At 54.5% G+C, this 14,434-nt stretch overlaps 2 long non-coding RNA genes across 2 annotated transcripts in view; both read right to left on the reverse strand.

Annotated features, from left to right (window-relative positions):
- The window catches only part of LOC106028610 (uncharacterized), a 33,611-nt gene extending 20,437 nt beyond the window's left edge, over positions 1-13,174 (reverse strand). The window contains exons 1-2 of the long non-coding RNA XR_001202242.3: positions 9,986-13,174; positions 1,121-1,241 (exon numbers count right to left, since the gene is read on the reverse strand). This is a non-coding gene — a long non-coding RNA (uncharacterized LOC106028610). The remainder of the gene's footprint in view (positions 1-1,120; positions 1,242-9,985) is intronic.
- Positions 8,104-9,974, reverse strand: LOC134473259 (uncharacterized). Its single transcript, XR_010043433.1, has 2 exons — positions 9,365-9,974; positions 8,104-8,730 (listed from the first exon to the last, which is right to left on the reverse strand). It is a non-coding gene; the product is annotated as an uncharacterized LOC134473259 (long non-coding RNA).
- Positions 13,175-14,434: the final 1,260 nt, after the last annotated feature.

Below are 14,434 nucleotides of genomic sequence, written 5' to 3' on the forward strand. Positions count from 1 at the left end.
CAGGGCAGGGCTTCCCACTGGACGCCTCAGCTGCCACAGGAGGTGGCTGATCCCAGCCTACAGGGCGGCTGATCCCATGGACACCATGGAGTGGGTGTTTATGGTGGGCACAAGGCCGTGGTACCAACTCCAAGTGGGTCCGGAGTCTGAAGACAGTACACGCCCTGCAGAACCTTGTGACCTAGGCCAGCCTGCACCTCATCCTGGTGGCTGCCCTCTACCTCCCCCAGGGGCCTGATGGGAGGGACGATGGCAGAAGCCAAGCAGTATCCTACAAACATGTGTAAAACAGCAAATTAAAGACCTCCAGGCAGCTATGCTGAGGAGACTGTTACCTAATGTGTCTTAGGCTGGAGACCGAGGTATGTAATTTGCAAGGAGAAAGTGTTTTCCTCCAAGCATGTCCAGGCTGAGGTTTCGGGTCCTGGAGTTAGAGTAGAAATTCCCCATGGGGATCCCAAGAGCAGAAACGCCCTCAGATTCCAGGCTTCATGGGGCAGAGACAACGAAACTGAACCACAGCATCTGCCGAAGGAAGCCAGGGTCCACCAGGGGCAGCAACCCAGCCACAGTGCCAGGACAGGACCTGGTTCAGCACTCTCTGAGTGCAGGGCTGGGTTTGCATCTGGTGCCTAGAGAAAACTTTGGTGGGACTGGAGAAGGAGCTGGACTGACTCAGGGAGAGGGGGCTGGGCACTTCAGCTGTCTGATGTCCCTGTGCCGCGTCCCCCAGTCACAGGAGGCTGCGTGTCCTGCAGCGTCCCTGCTTGTTTCAGGTCACTGGGCGTCCAAGAGGATCATTTCCCACCTCTACTCGGATGCTGCTGGTTCCCCCAGTCTAAGCACATTCTAGCAACCACCTCTGCCCAGCAGACATCCAGCATTGTTTCCCAGGGCTCCACTGTTTAGACAGCTCTTCTGAACCCTGCCATTTGCAAGCAAACGGTTCGCCGTTTGCCTCTTTGTTTAATGCCCTTAATTCCTGACTCCGCTTCCTTTGTCTTCTTGTTATACCTTGTAATCATTTCAATTACAGGTTTTGTACCAACTTTTCATAGGCGCTCGCCTCTAACGTTTATAGTCAGTTCGGTGACTTCCATTTCTTAAAAAATGTAATTACCTCATCTGGTTGCCGGCGGCTCCTCCGGTTCACTTCCTGGGCATTTTGGTTCCTGAAGGAGGTCTGCCATGGCACCACGAGACCGAGCCTGCGGTCTGCCCACTGGGGCCCGCCAGCATAGCTGCAAAGAGGAGGAGTCTGTGAGCCAAAGAGGGACAGGAAGGTTGGCAGAGAGAGCCCTGTCTTCTCGGCTGCCTCCCCTTTGCATTCCCGTTACCCAGGGGATTTTCTGGGCGCCTCCTTGAGGTTTAGAAGCAGCAGTTCTCAGACCCAGCCCTTGCACACACTCTGTGAACCTGCAGGAGGGACAGGGACCCCCAGGTTCTAAACTCTCAGCTCTACGCATCCACTCCCCACCTCACAGGGAGTACATGCATGTGCTGGGCACACGGGTGTGGACTGAAACCACAGAGAATGGGTAGAACCTGAGCCTGGCAGTGCTGTTGGGAAGGTCGAGCAGCAGGGACTGGAGCTGGGGTCCCGGGTGTGTGCCTCATGACATGGCTGCTATGGCAACTGCACATCTTCACCTGGACTCCAGGCCGAATGCTGGAACTTGAGGCCAGTGTGCACCCTACTCTGTGTCCCAACTGCCTCCACAGCTCCTGGTGAGGCCACAGCTTCTGATAGGTCGGGATCAGGGTCAGGGCTGGGGTCATCTGTCACAGCATAACAAATGATGGCAGAGTCAGTGGCCTGAAGCAGCACCCACTGCTCGTCTCACAGCTGCTGCAGGTCAGATGTCAGTGCAGGTGTGGGCCAGGGATGTGGGCTATCCCGGGCTCCAAGCTCAGCTGCAGAAGGACTTGACCAAACTCCGCAGACCAAACCACAGGAAAACCAGCAGGCAGTATCAGCTTGCCATAAACCTTCTCAGGGTTGCAGTGATGTGTGGTGAATCGGTCTCTAAGATCACAGCCGCTCCCTTGGCCTGGGCCCATGGAGATCTCCTGGGCTCAGAATAAGCATGCAGGGATTCAGGTCCAGACAGGGCCTCAAGGCAGGAGGACAGGCAGATGTGTTGGGAATGACAGCTAGTCCAGAGGGACCCAGAGGGGTGGGAGGCAGCACACCAGGCTTCTTCGGTGGCAGGAAAGAAGGTGAGGCCTAGAGGACCACACCTCTCTGCCTAACAGTAGGCATGGGATGCAGTTATTTTGGAGCCATCACTCTCAAGACCATGCATGGCTTATCCCCTCCTGCACAACAAATTTCCTAATAGTGTAAAAGGCAAATACTTCCAATTGCAGGATCTGGGGCTCAGAGTCTTGCAGAGCCAACACAGGTGGCTCTGGGTCTCTCATGAGTGGTCACCAAGCTGTCAGCCAAGGCTGTGGCCATCTGAAGCCTTAACAGGGGCCACATGGTCCCAGGCATGGTGTGGGCAGGAGGGCTCTGGGCCTTGGTCCACTGGACAGACGGCTTTGTCCAGCATGAGGGGTCCAGATGGGGGAGAGGGCACCTGAGGTGGTAGCATTGCCTGTCGCAGAGACATCACACACCTGGGTCACCATCACCCCTGCTGGGGCGCAGGTGTGGGAAGGGCCTCTGCAGCAGGGCAGATGGGAGCCCAACAGCCTGGCATTGCCACTGCTGTAGCCATAGAGGACAAGCAGCTCAGAGTGCAGCCTTGCACCATTCCACACACAGCACAGCTTGTCTCACACTGACTCACTTCAGTCTCCCAGGAACCCAAGGCGCAGGTGTTTCCTCCATACCAGTGCCTGGCAGCAAGGAGAGAGGCTGGGGGCCCAGCCTGAGTGCATCCCCATGATGAGTGAGTCCTCAGTTTCCCCATTGGCACTGCAATCTGCAGACTGAAAGACAGGATGGCACCACCACATGGGGTTGTGAGCTTGGGCAGAAGCTGGACTGGCCTGGGCCTGTGTGTACCCACAAAGGGCAGGGGAGGGTCTGGGGTGAAGAGAAGGAGACCTGCCGGGGTCAGAGGAAGGAATCTGCCCAACAGGCTGCTGGGGGAGACAGTGCAGGACATCTGTAAAATAATTTCAGGGAAGGTGTGCACGGTGCATGCTCACTTCAGCAGATTGCTTGTGTCTGACTGGGATTAACTGGAGTACCTGTGTTTGGCCCTGTGATTCCAAGAGAGGCACAGGGTTGTTGTTTCCTGCACGCCTGGCCTCTGTGGGGAGCACTCGAATCTCATAGCAGTGCTGACCTTGGGATGCCAGGGCCCAGGTCCTTCATAGTGGGTGGCCAGACCTGCCCCAGGCAGCACCAAGTCACCAACTCCTCACCACCGGGCTGGTACCCTTCCAATCCCAGAACACCCTACAGGGCTAAGACCTAGGCCTTCTGTCTCATAAGGTCCCCCAGAGGCTGCCACCCCTTCTCCCCGCCTCCCACTGTTCCACCAGTCCTGACTCTCCTACCAGATAAGCCATCATAGTGGTTCTCATCTCAGGCTTCCCTTTGGAAACCCCTGCTAGGCCAGGGCCATCAAGCACAGAAAGATGAGATCCAGAGACCGAGGAACTGAGGTGGAGCAGAACCAGAGGGCCTCCACAGGTGCCTGTGTGCTATAGGACCCAAGGCTAGGCTTACACTAAAGCAGGTGACATGAAGGGATGATGCTGTGTTCTGAAGATTTGCACCCTCCCTCCAAAATAAAATACCCCCCACAGTGACAATGTCAGGAGGAGGGGCTTCAGGAGTGACCAGACATGAGGCAGCTTCACAGTGAGACTGGTGTCTTTGGAGAGGCCCAACTGTCCCTCCAGTTCACTGCAGGTGCCTCTATGAGACAGGGCTCGCCAGGCACTGAGACTCCTGACTCCTGACCTCCAGCCTCCAACACTCGACGGAGGAGGAGAGTAGGTTACAGGCCAGGTGGCCTTGGTGTGCAGAGAGCGCCATGGCAGAGACAAGGTATCATCACCGGGTGGCCCGGCTCCTGGGAGGCATGAGAGAGCCAATGCAGGCCTCGAACCAGAAGGGCAGGTTCCCCACAGGGCGAGGTGCCACTGCCATGCCTTTCCTGTCATCCCTGCAGGCTGCCTCATCTGTACTGCTGAACCAACAGGCCGATCCTTTTCCTGTCAGAGCCCGCCCTGGCCATGGAGGATGCTGTGTGGGGACCCACGACTCACTCCCTGTGGGGCAAGTCACGCCCACAACTGGTACAAGACCCACCTCGATATTCAGGCTTGTGGGTCACATCACGCCTCTTACTCAAGATGCCCAAAGTACAAAGGTAGTGAGAGGAAACAGGGAGACAGAACTTTTGCAAACGGAAGGAGGTAAGAGCCAGTAGGCAGGAAGGGGACAAGTGCCAGCAGGCAGGAAGGGGAAAGAAAAAATGAAGATGTGTTGTGTATACGCACCCACTCCCCACCGGGAAGCTGATCACTGGGTCCTGCAGACCTGCGTTCTTGGAGATAAAATGTAAATCTCTCCTCAAAACTGGGTTTGACTGTGTCTGTTCTGGGGATGAGCAGCTCTCAGGGAAGGTGCATTGGGAAGGGGGCAGATGACCATCGAACTTCTGCATACCTGGCACAGCCCACCTGCCTCCAGGTCTCTGCTTAGCCTGGACAATAAAACCCTAAACTTTTATAAGAAACTAGGAAAGGGAAATGATTCTTCTTGGGGCTCAGATGAAGAAAACCTAGATAAGAGAGCAGACAAGGGAGAGACAGAGAAGGAGCGAACCCCCGCAGTGTCAAGCGCATCCTTTATAACTTGATATATGCCAAACTTTGCAATATGTATCATTGTTGTGTTAATGGGACAATTACAATTCTCTCACTCCCGTAACAGGTCTCATTAAATCTAAGCAAACATTTGGTACTGAGGCGCTCTGCATTACAAATCTAATTAAGACTCCATAAAATAAAATAATTCAAGTCTGCATCCAGCCATCCATTATCTCACATGGTATATGATTGCTGCTTTATTAAACAACAACAAAGAAAAACACGTTCCAAATGGATCTGCCCGTTTGCCTGGGAGTTGGCAAAACAATGTGAAACCCAATCACTCACACAATGGTTCATCCTCCGCACGCCGTCAGCTGTGGTGGGTTTGTTCCTCAGACACCCCACCGTGGGCCTGCGCAGCCTCAGAATCAGAAGTGGGGCAACCGCCTCTGGGGGTGCTGAGGAGTGGGCACATTCAGGCTGAGCACAGCCCCTGGAAGCGCAGGGCAGCCTGGCCAACCCACACAGCACACCGGAAATGGGCGGCTCACGGGCACACTCTGCCACTGAGGCCAGCACAGGAAGGCAGGAGCTTCAGGTCCTGCTAAGACCCAGGTCCTCAGGAAATCAATGCACAGATCTGCCTAAGCTTTGGGCTTTCTTTCCTCGCCTGGGGCACAGGAGTGGTTTTCTGATTGCACCTCACTTCCCAGAGGTCCACAGTCACTGTTTTGTCATCATGTGTCCCCACCCCAGACACCACTGCACAACACTAAAGTGTATCACGTTTGGGAGAAAAAGGGTCTGAAACCCAAAGTTGACCTCTCATTGATTTTAGTTAATCATATCAAGTTTGCCCCTGGTTTTCCCCAAAATCCGGGCATAATGATCTTCCCTGTGTAACTAAACTTGAGAAATATGATTTGAACACAGAGTTCACGGTGTCTCCCTTGTGTCCCTGCTCAGAGTCCCTGTCATGCCCTACCCAAGGCAAAGCTGATTGTAAATGGATGCTCTCAGACAGTCCTGTCCCCGGGCCCTCGTCGTCTGAGTGCAAGCAGGGAGAAACTTGATGCCTTTGGCTTTAATATAAAAATTTAAAACTAGAAACGCCAGTTCCTTTCCATGTTTCAGTCACAGCAAAGGAAAACACAGTGAGTGATACCACCTTCAGGAAGCCTGCCGCTAGCACCACGACCCTCCTGGCCATGATCTCCCCCTGTCCCTGTCAACTAAAACATCCCTTCCTAAGGGAGAGCTGGCATCCACTGGGAGTGGCTTTGTGTGGAGAAACAGAATCAAGTCCTAAGGGACGAGAGCTGCCACCCAGCTGCTGCAGGACATCCTCTCTGAGAATAGCCAGTCACTGACTGGATGCTGCAGGTGGCTCCTATCTGGGTGGGGGCCACTATCGACCCACGGAAGCTGGAGGCTGGCCCATCCCTGGCTCCTCTGTAGTAGCGCCAGCTGGCTCTGATGGCCTTAGTCAATCAGTGTCTACCATTTTAGGGTTCCTTTAAACAAGTCTTGAAATACATAAATAATAAGAGCAAAGCAGACATTTTCAGTGATGATAGTAAGAGCTTGCGTACAGTGGACATCTACTGAAGCCGCTGGCCTTCTTCTGTGAGCTCATCCACGTCTTCTCTGGAAATGCGAGCTTGGGATCGAAATCACCATGGGCCCGGACCCACCAGCATCCCCAGCTCTCCAGTGGCCACAGTGGCTGGTGAGAAAGGTTTTTGTGTGTGATCCCAGAGGGAGACAGACCAAGATCTGAGTGCCACCTGCAGGCCCCATGAAAGCAAGGGGACGCATGGGGCTGAGTAACCCTGCACCAGCTCTGCCTCTGCACTGTCTCAGCCTGGGCCTGGGATACGGGCTCAGTGCAGAAGCAGGGGCCCTGCTCTGGCCTGCCTGGGGTCTGATCCAAGTCTCTTCCTCTTCCTCCCAGAGCCCCCTGCAAAGTGGCCCCAGGTTCCCAGAATCCCGGCTCAGGAAAGCAAGCTAAGAGCCTGGGGGGTGTTGAGTAGGGCTCAGATAGGACATGGGTTCCCTGGTTTTTCCAGTCAGTGACTGCAGCAGAAGGGATCAGGGTACTGCTATCCAGGCTGAACTTGTGGCCACTAGGTCATGCTAATGACCTAGCTATGAGTAGCTATGAGAATAAGAGTCATTTTTTAAATTTCAAAGCAAAATATTTTTAAAAACATAATGTCTGCTCTGCATAACCGTCAGACCACTCCTGTGGCTCTGAGTAACTGTGCCCAGCAGCAGTCTTGCCAGCACCAGGCTCCACTCCAGGAGCTCCTGGGTCACCGTCTGGCATCTCCCTGGCTCCCGGGCTGGTCAATGCTGAGCCCTCGAGGTCCTGCCCTCCTGATGCCTCCATTCGGAGCAGCCTGAGGCAGGCATCTCTCTTCTCTCTTTGTGGCCACGTGCAGTGTGACGTGTGCTGTCGCCGCCCCAGCTGTCACCTTCCCCTCTGCCATTCAAGGGAAGAGATGAAGTGTGACTCAGAGAGAAACCCTATGTGAAAGTGCGGGCTGTTTTTAAACGGTTCAGCTATTTTTCAGAAATGTGTTAAAATGCTGGTGAGCAGGAAAGGTTAAGACCTTTTTAAGAAACCAGGTTTGGGGAGAAATGAGAGGTGTGATGCAGATCTGCTCCTGAGTCCCGGAGCCACCATCCCGGCATGCAAAGCCCTAGAAACGTCCCGGCATGCGAAGCCCTAGAAACGTCCCGGCATGCAAAGCCCTAGAAACGTCCGGCTGGAGACTGCAGGTGGCCCATGCGGGCAGAAATGTTCCCTGATCTGCCCCCTGGGCAGAAGTGGTACCATTGGGAGGCAGAGTGTGAGGTACTGGGGCGCTTTGTCCCTGTCACGCCAGTCCCAGTGCCAGGCACTACGCCAGGGTCACCGGGAAGGTACAGACACGGAGGGGCCCTGCCAGGTCGAGGGTCAGGTTCTGGGTGGTGGGAGGACATTTTATCACAACCTGGGAGGTAAAACCTGAAATAAAGGATGAGGAACCCCTCTCCTTTAGAAATCCCTTTTTTGGGTACCATGTGATGTTTGTGAATTTTACTTTTATGAATGTTTAATTCTCAAAAAGACACTGCCAAGAACCAATGCATAGCCACTTAGCAGGTGAGAAGGTGGAGCTGGCCAGAGCTTCAGGGCCGGGATGTGGAGGACACACTATGGAGCCTCATGGTCCCTGGACACACAGATACTGTCGGACAGAGGTCTGGGCTGCCCGTGTTGGTTTCTTTAACTCTCACCCGGCATGATTTTAAAATTCATATTAGTGTGCAAATGGATGACTTAGTTCATTCTTTATTCAAGGATCAATCTGTTGCTAAACCTCAGAATCAGTGTTAACTGCCCTGGGGTCCTTCAGAGGGCACCATCCCTCCCCTCTACTATTCTCTGGGTCAGACGTGGATGGCTTGCCTTGGTCTCCTGAGGCTGAGAACAATGCCATTTAGCATTTGGAGCTCATGTGGCCAGGGACAGCAGGTCTCACCCTGCACCCTCACTGGCCCTAGGCCACACTACAGGAACCAAGTCTCCTGGGCCTGGCAAAGCCTGGCCACTCCTGCCTCCCCCAACCCTGCCAAGGTCCTGGGCTTCCTGAGATGATGAGGCCACCACACTGCTGCTTGAAGAGCTGTCCATCCTCCATCCTTGCAGCCCATAGTAAACACCTCCCAGGCTCTGCTTGACACTGATGGGAAACTCGAGATGGCCTGGGATCTCTAGGAAAAGCTGGACAAGTCTTCTGTCTTGTATCCCTGAACTCGGTGAACACCTGCTCCATGAACTTCCACACTCTCCAGTCCTGAGGCCCAGGTTGCAGGCATCTTTGGAGCATTGTCCTTCAGGCCTGGCCTTCATCAATGAGCTCTGCATGCAGGTCTGGCTTGTTGGTAGCCTGCCCAGGGTCCCTGGAGGACAACAGTCATGGACTGCACTCAGGGAAGGGAGCAGGCCAAGAAGGGCTTCATAAACACCCATCTGATAGCTAGGAAAGACTGTTCACTTCATGTGTGGCTGGACTGCCATCCCTCCTACATTAGCCATGAAGCAGGACACCCGGGAAAGGCATTCTCCCTGACACTAGACCTGGGTCACTTGGGCCATCTGTATGAAAAGAGCAGAAGTCCAGGCATGTGCTTGCTAACACTGCTCAATGTCCCTGCAAAAAGGCTGCCCACAGCCTGCCCTGGGTGTCTCTGTGTCCACACCAGATATGCACACAGACTCTGTGTCCATCTGGGCCAGCACTTTTGCTTTATTGGAGGAGCCCAATATGCAGATCAGGACACTGAGGGCAGAGTCAGAAAGGGTTTGAGCTCAGTGCATGTGAAAAGGGAGACAGACGTGCCTGCCAAGGGGTCAAATGCTGGCCCTGGTCATCTGCTCCAGACCCCTGTGCCTGGGGGCATAAAGATAGGCGAGCATGGTCATTGTTGATAGAGATGGGATGGAGATGCATGCACACACAGGCACACAATCACACACACGTGCACTTGTGCTGCTTACACCTAGCTCCCGAAGGTGTAGCCGATGCCCCTGTACCTGGGTGTAGCCCTGCAGACCAATCTGCTGTGTGACATGACCCTGGGACCGGAGCAGGTGTCCACACCCAGCCCAACATTCACTGCTGCCACTTGTTCTGCCCTTGTTCCAAATCCATCCCCTGTCACCAATTGGGCCTGTTCAAGTCTCCTGTCCTCCAGGCTGTCCGCTGAGACCTCCCAGGTGACTTCCTGGATCACTGTGACCACCTGCTGCACAGCTGATAGACATCTCCCGACAAGCCTGCCGTGAGATGAGCGTTGCCACTGGGGAGCACCGACTACGGGATCTGGAGCAGGCTCGTGTGGGCCAAAGGGACCCGCTGGGGTGGGTGCTGCCCTCCCAGTGATGCCCTCACACTGCCCTCTCTGTCCTCTGCAGCCCCATACCACTGTGTCTCTGCTGTGCCACCACACAGGGGCATCTGCCTCAGCTGAGCCCTGCTGTCCCTGCCCCGCCCGAGCCAGGGCCCTGTGCCTGGGTGCTTGTCACACACACCTGCGGGCCAGGGCCGGGCTGGGCTGGGCTGGGCTGGGCTGGGCAGCTTTCCCTCATCCCACACAGCTTGGGCCCAGCCTGGCCACCCACGAGGCAGGGGCGCCCACAGCACCCCGAGCTTACCTCTGGGGCCTCCAAGCTGGCCTGGGCCGGGAGTCTCCTCACTCCATGCTGCCGGCTTCCTCCCCAGCGGGGAGTGAGGTTCCCCTGGAGACTGCCAGATGGCTGTGTTTGTTTGTTTGAGCTCACAGCCCCAGTGCTTATTATGTGCCAAGCAGCCCTGGATCAGCCTGTCTGACTCTCACAACCTCAGGAAGGGCTGTTATTATCCTTGGCCCATCTTGCTACCGCCGTGACGTTAAACACCACTTACACACTGATGGTTCCCTCACCCGGCTCTGACCAGGCCTCTCCCTGAGGCCCCGCCTTCCTGACCCCCCACCCATGTGCTGTCCCATACCATCAAATCCAGCCACTCCAGTGCCCCCATGGCCACTGCTCCCCCTGACTCCTGAACAGTGTGGCATCTAGCTTGGACCCTGGGGGTTCAAGGCCCCAGGCTACCTTTCAAGGCCCCCACTGTGGTCACAGAATCACAAACAACCTGTGGGCTTCTGGTCTCACAGCCACACAGGCCTCTTTGCTGTCTGAAGTTCTACCTCAGGGCCTTTGCACTTACCATGTTCCTGGGTGCCCTTCTCCAAGCATTGACACAAGGCAAGGCCTCTCCTTCCTCCAGCTCAGAGGCTGCAGCATCAGCCAGCAAGCTGAGTGGTCCTCCCTCACCTCCCTCACCCTGAAACGCTTGGCCCTGCTGAACTCTTTCCGGGGACAGGTGCCACTTGCAGCTTACCTCCTGCAAGAGCACAGAGGCCCCCAAAATCAAGGCTCACTTGGCATCCCATGCCACATCCAAGCTTCCTATGTATCTGTTGAGTGAAAAAGCAAAGAATGATTTTCTCTTTTCCAGTAAGAAAGAGAGGCAGGAAGACCGAGCAGTTGTCTAAGATCACAGCCAAGTCAGCGGGCAAAGCAAACACCCTGGAGCATGGGTGCTGGCCTTGGGAGTGCCCCATGCCCAAGACCACACGTCTGTGACTCTCACATCCCTCCATGCTCTGTGTGGCCGTCGACCCCAGTTATCATGGGCAGACATCAACAGATGAACCCAAAACAGTGACATCATGTAGAATGGAGGAGTCCTCATGAGTCTAACAAGCAGAGAGCATCTTGTATCAGGCAGACCTGCCTAGTTGCCAAGGTGAGCAGGAAGGGAGGCGGGGCTCGGTCAGGATAGGGCAGCCCATCCCCCTGAGGCTGGGAAGGGATGTATCTTAAGTATCCCTGTGGATACATGTGTCCATGTGCCTCTGGGTATATGCATGTGGGCACTGCTGGTATGTCCATGTGTGGATATGAGTGGGTAAATTTGTGTATGTTCATGTATACACAGATTGATGTGGTTATGTGTCAAATGCTCAGGCATGCTTCTGTGTTCATGTGGGTACATGTGTTTGCACATGTGAGTATACATATTGCCTGTCCTGTATGTCATGTGTTTGTGTCTATGTGTTGGGTGAATGTGTGTGTGCACACATGTGTGCGTGTAGGCATGTGTCTAGGTGTGCACATGTGGCTTCCCTTGAAGTCCCTGGAGGGCAAGTGTGAGGCCCACTTGTTGCTCAGCTTGCAGAGGGTGCCAGGAAGCTGCCCATCCACACCATATGGGGTGGGGCCTCTGAGGTGCCCACAGCCATCCAGGTCATTGGCCTGTGGTGGGGAAACTGTCCTCCTCTGAGCTCTGAGGCACCAGGATCCCCCATAGACACGTGCAGAAAGCCCTGCTGAACACCACCAAGTTACTGGTTGGGGGATACCGTCAGAGGCTAGAGGAGATGGCGGGGGCTGGCTCTCGGAATTTGGCAGGCTAACATTCACTGGCCACCTGAAGGCTGATTTGAATGAGTCCAGAGGAGAGGGAGCAAGGCATGAGGTGGACCCAGTGCTCCCAGGAGGGCATCAGGTTGCTCCTGAGACTGGTCAGCCTCCACCACAAGATCCACGTGGCCAAGCCTGATGCCAAGTGAAGGTGAAGGATGTGGACTGAGTGGCTGAGGAGGGTTGGAGCCTGCAGGAGAACCAGCCCCATACACAGAGCTCTCAGCCCCCAACTTCCAGCACCCAGGCACAGAGTCCCCAGCCACCAGTCCCTGACCCTGAACCTGCCAGGAGAAGTCGTCTCAGCTAACGTCCACTATTCACAAGCCAGCGTGTGTCACACTCACTTTCCCAGGCTTCAGGGTCCCATGCTGTATAGATACACACATTCATACGCACACACACCAATGCAATGCTGTCTCACCCATGTGTGCACATGTACCTACACATGCCATCATGTGCTCGTGCACACAGGCTGTCACCATACTCACACGCTTGCATGCAACTCTATCTCACACTCATTATGTGTACTTGCATGTACAAACTAGCACATATACCTGTGAGTACACATGAACACAGGGGCATCCTCTGTCTCACTCACAATTGTGTATGTACATGCATATATGATCATGTGCATATACTCACACTCATGATGCACACACAATGCACAAGCTCTACCACATGCTTGTGAGCACACACACTCCATCATGCACTCACACTTCCACACATGGATGCCTTGAGTCCCAGCCACACTTTCCATGATGATTTGAATTCCAGGGAGGATGTGGGTCACCCCAGCTCCCTCCAGGGCCAGGTCAAAACCCAGATGTCTGGCTTCCCTTGGTCTCTTCCTGCAACCCAAGGACTGCCTGCAACCCACAAGGCTATCACCTCCCTGGGAACAGGAGGGAAGAGACTGTCCTCACGGTGGCCACAGAGTGGTGGCAGCCCAGGGACCACTGTGTAGTGTGGCAGTGAAAAGGCTGGAGTCAACCTACTGCCCGAGGAGGGCTGGGCTCCACACCTAGGAGTCTGCCTGCACCTGCCCCTCTGCTGAGCACTCCCTGTCCTTCTAGGGTGGGAGAAGGCAACAAGAGCTGAGAATAGGCTGCATCAGGCAGATCTGGCATTACCTGAGCTGGTCCCTGGCCCCCTCTGTCCTATCTCAGTCAAAGCTGACCTTGCTCCAGGCTGCAAACTACCTGCTAAATATTCATTTTCCAGTCACCACCAGTTCCCCATAGCTAGGGCTGGCATCACAACCTTTTGCCTCATGAAACGGGCCAGATGAGGTCGGCACTTACTATGGAGCCCCACAAAGTGGACTCTGCAAAGCCGCCCCTGCCCGCTTCCTCCCTGAAACCCAGTCCATCTGTCTCAGAGGTGCAACCCTGTCCGCTGTTGGCTCACCATGCATCCAGAACATCTCGGAGGATCCAACCTTTGCAACACAGCTGGGGGAGGCAACATGGGGTGCTCCCCACACTGCAGGCTGAGGCCCGCAAGGAGTGTGCTGCCTTCCAAAGAACACAGTCACATTTTCCCAGGAAGTTTTGTAAGGGGTTTGGGAAAATGTGGTTATTTCTTCCTAAAACTGCCCAGAGTCCTAATTATAGGACACAGAATTCATTTCAGTTCCCTTAAATGTTATGAAAGAGCTAAATAAATGTCAGGCTTCCTCTTTTTTTTTTTTTTTTTTTTTTTTTGCCAAAAAGCAGGGCTCAGATTACAAAGAAAAAAACCCAAGTAGAGGAAATGAGACAAGGTTCAGGCAACACTGGGGCTGATATGTGTCAGGCTCACTGCTGCAAGACTGGCAAAGGCTGGGAATCGCTAAGGTGGAGGAGAAAGAGTCCTACATCTCCCTGAGGTCTTCAGGTTGAGGGAAACTCTGGAATGTCATCCCTCTCCTGTATCTGACTCCTGTGGGTCCTCAGTCCCATTCCATGTAAAGTACTTCCCTCTCTCACTCCTCCTTCACCCCTACCACCCAGGCCAGCTCTGCCAGGACTTGCTCTGCTGGCTCCTACTCCTGACTGTGGCTGCCAGGCTTTGCCTTTGCCTCTGCCTATTGCAGCAGTCAGCTTTCCCAAGCCCAGGATATAGTACCCAACGTCCATAACTTAGAGGAGGACGGGGTTAATTTGGCTCATGGCTCCCAAAGATTCAGTCCATGGTTGTTGGCCCCAAGGTAGGAACAATATGGCAGAAGGGCACAGTAGAGCAAAGTTGCTTAGTTCACGGTGGCCAGGAAGTAGAGAGAGAAGGAAGCAGCTGGGGATAAGGAGAAGAGCACAACCTACCAGGCCACAGCCAGTGATCACCTTCAACTGGCTCCATTTCCTAACAGCACATTCAGCTCTGAACTCGTCGATGGATGAGTCCACCAGTATGAGTAGCATCCCCATGACCCAATCACTGCCCAAAGTCCTGCTTCTGAATACATGAGACCTTGGGGGACATATTAGATTTAAACCATAACACCACCCTACCCCACACTGGCTCAGGTCAGCTCAGCCTTTCCTGGGCCTTAAATGTTGCCCTCAGATGACCAGAAATACATACCTATTTCTGTGGGTCTCCTCTCCATCTGCCCCACCAGCCCGAGGGCTCTGGTTCACATGCAGGTAGAGA

The sequence above is a fragment of the Cavia porcellus genome, unplaced genomic scaffold (assembly GCF_034190915.1).
Source record: "Cavia porcellus strain 051 isolate PalLab524CR breed Dunkin Hartley unplaced genomic scaffold, mCavPor4.1 scaffold_26, whole genome shotgun sequence".
NCBI lineage: Eukaryota > Metazoa > Chordata > Mammalia > Rodentia > Caviidae > Cavia > Cavia porcellus.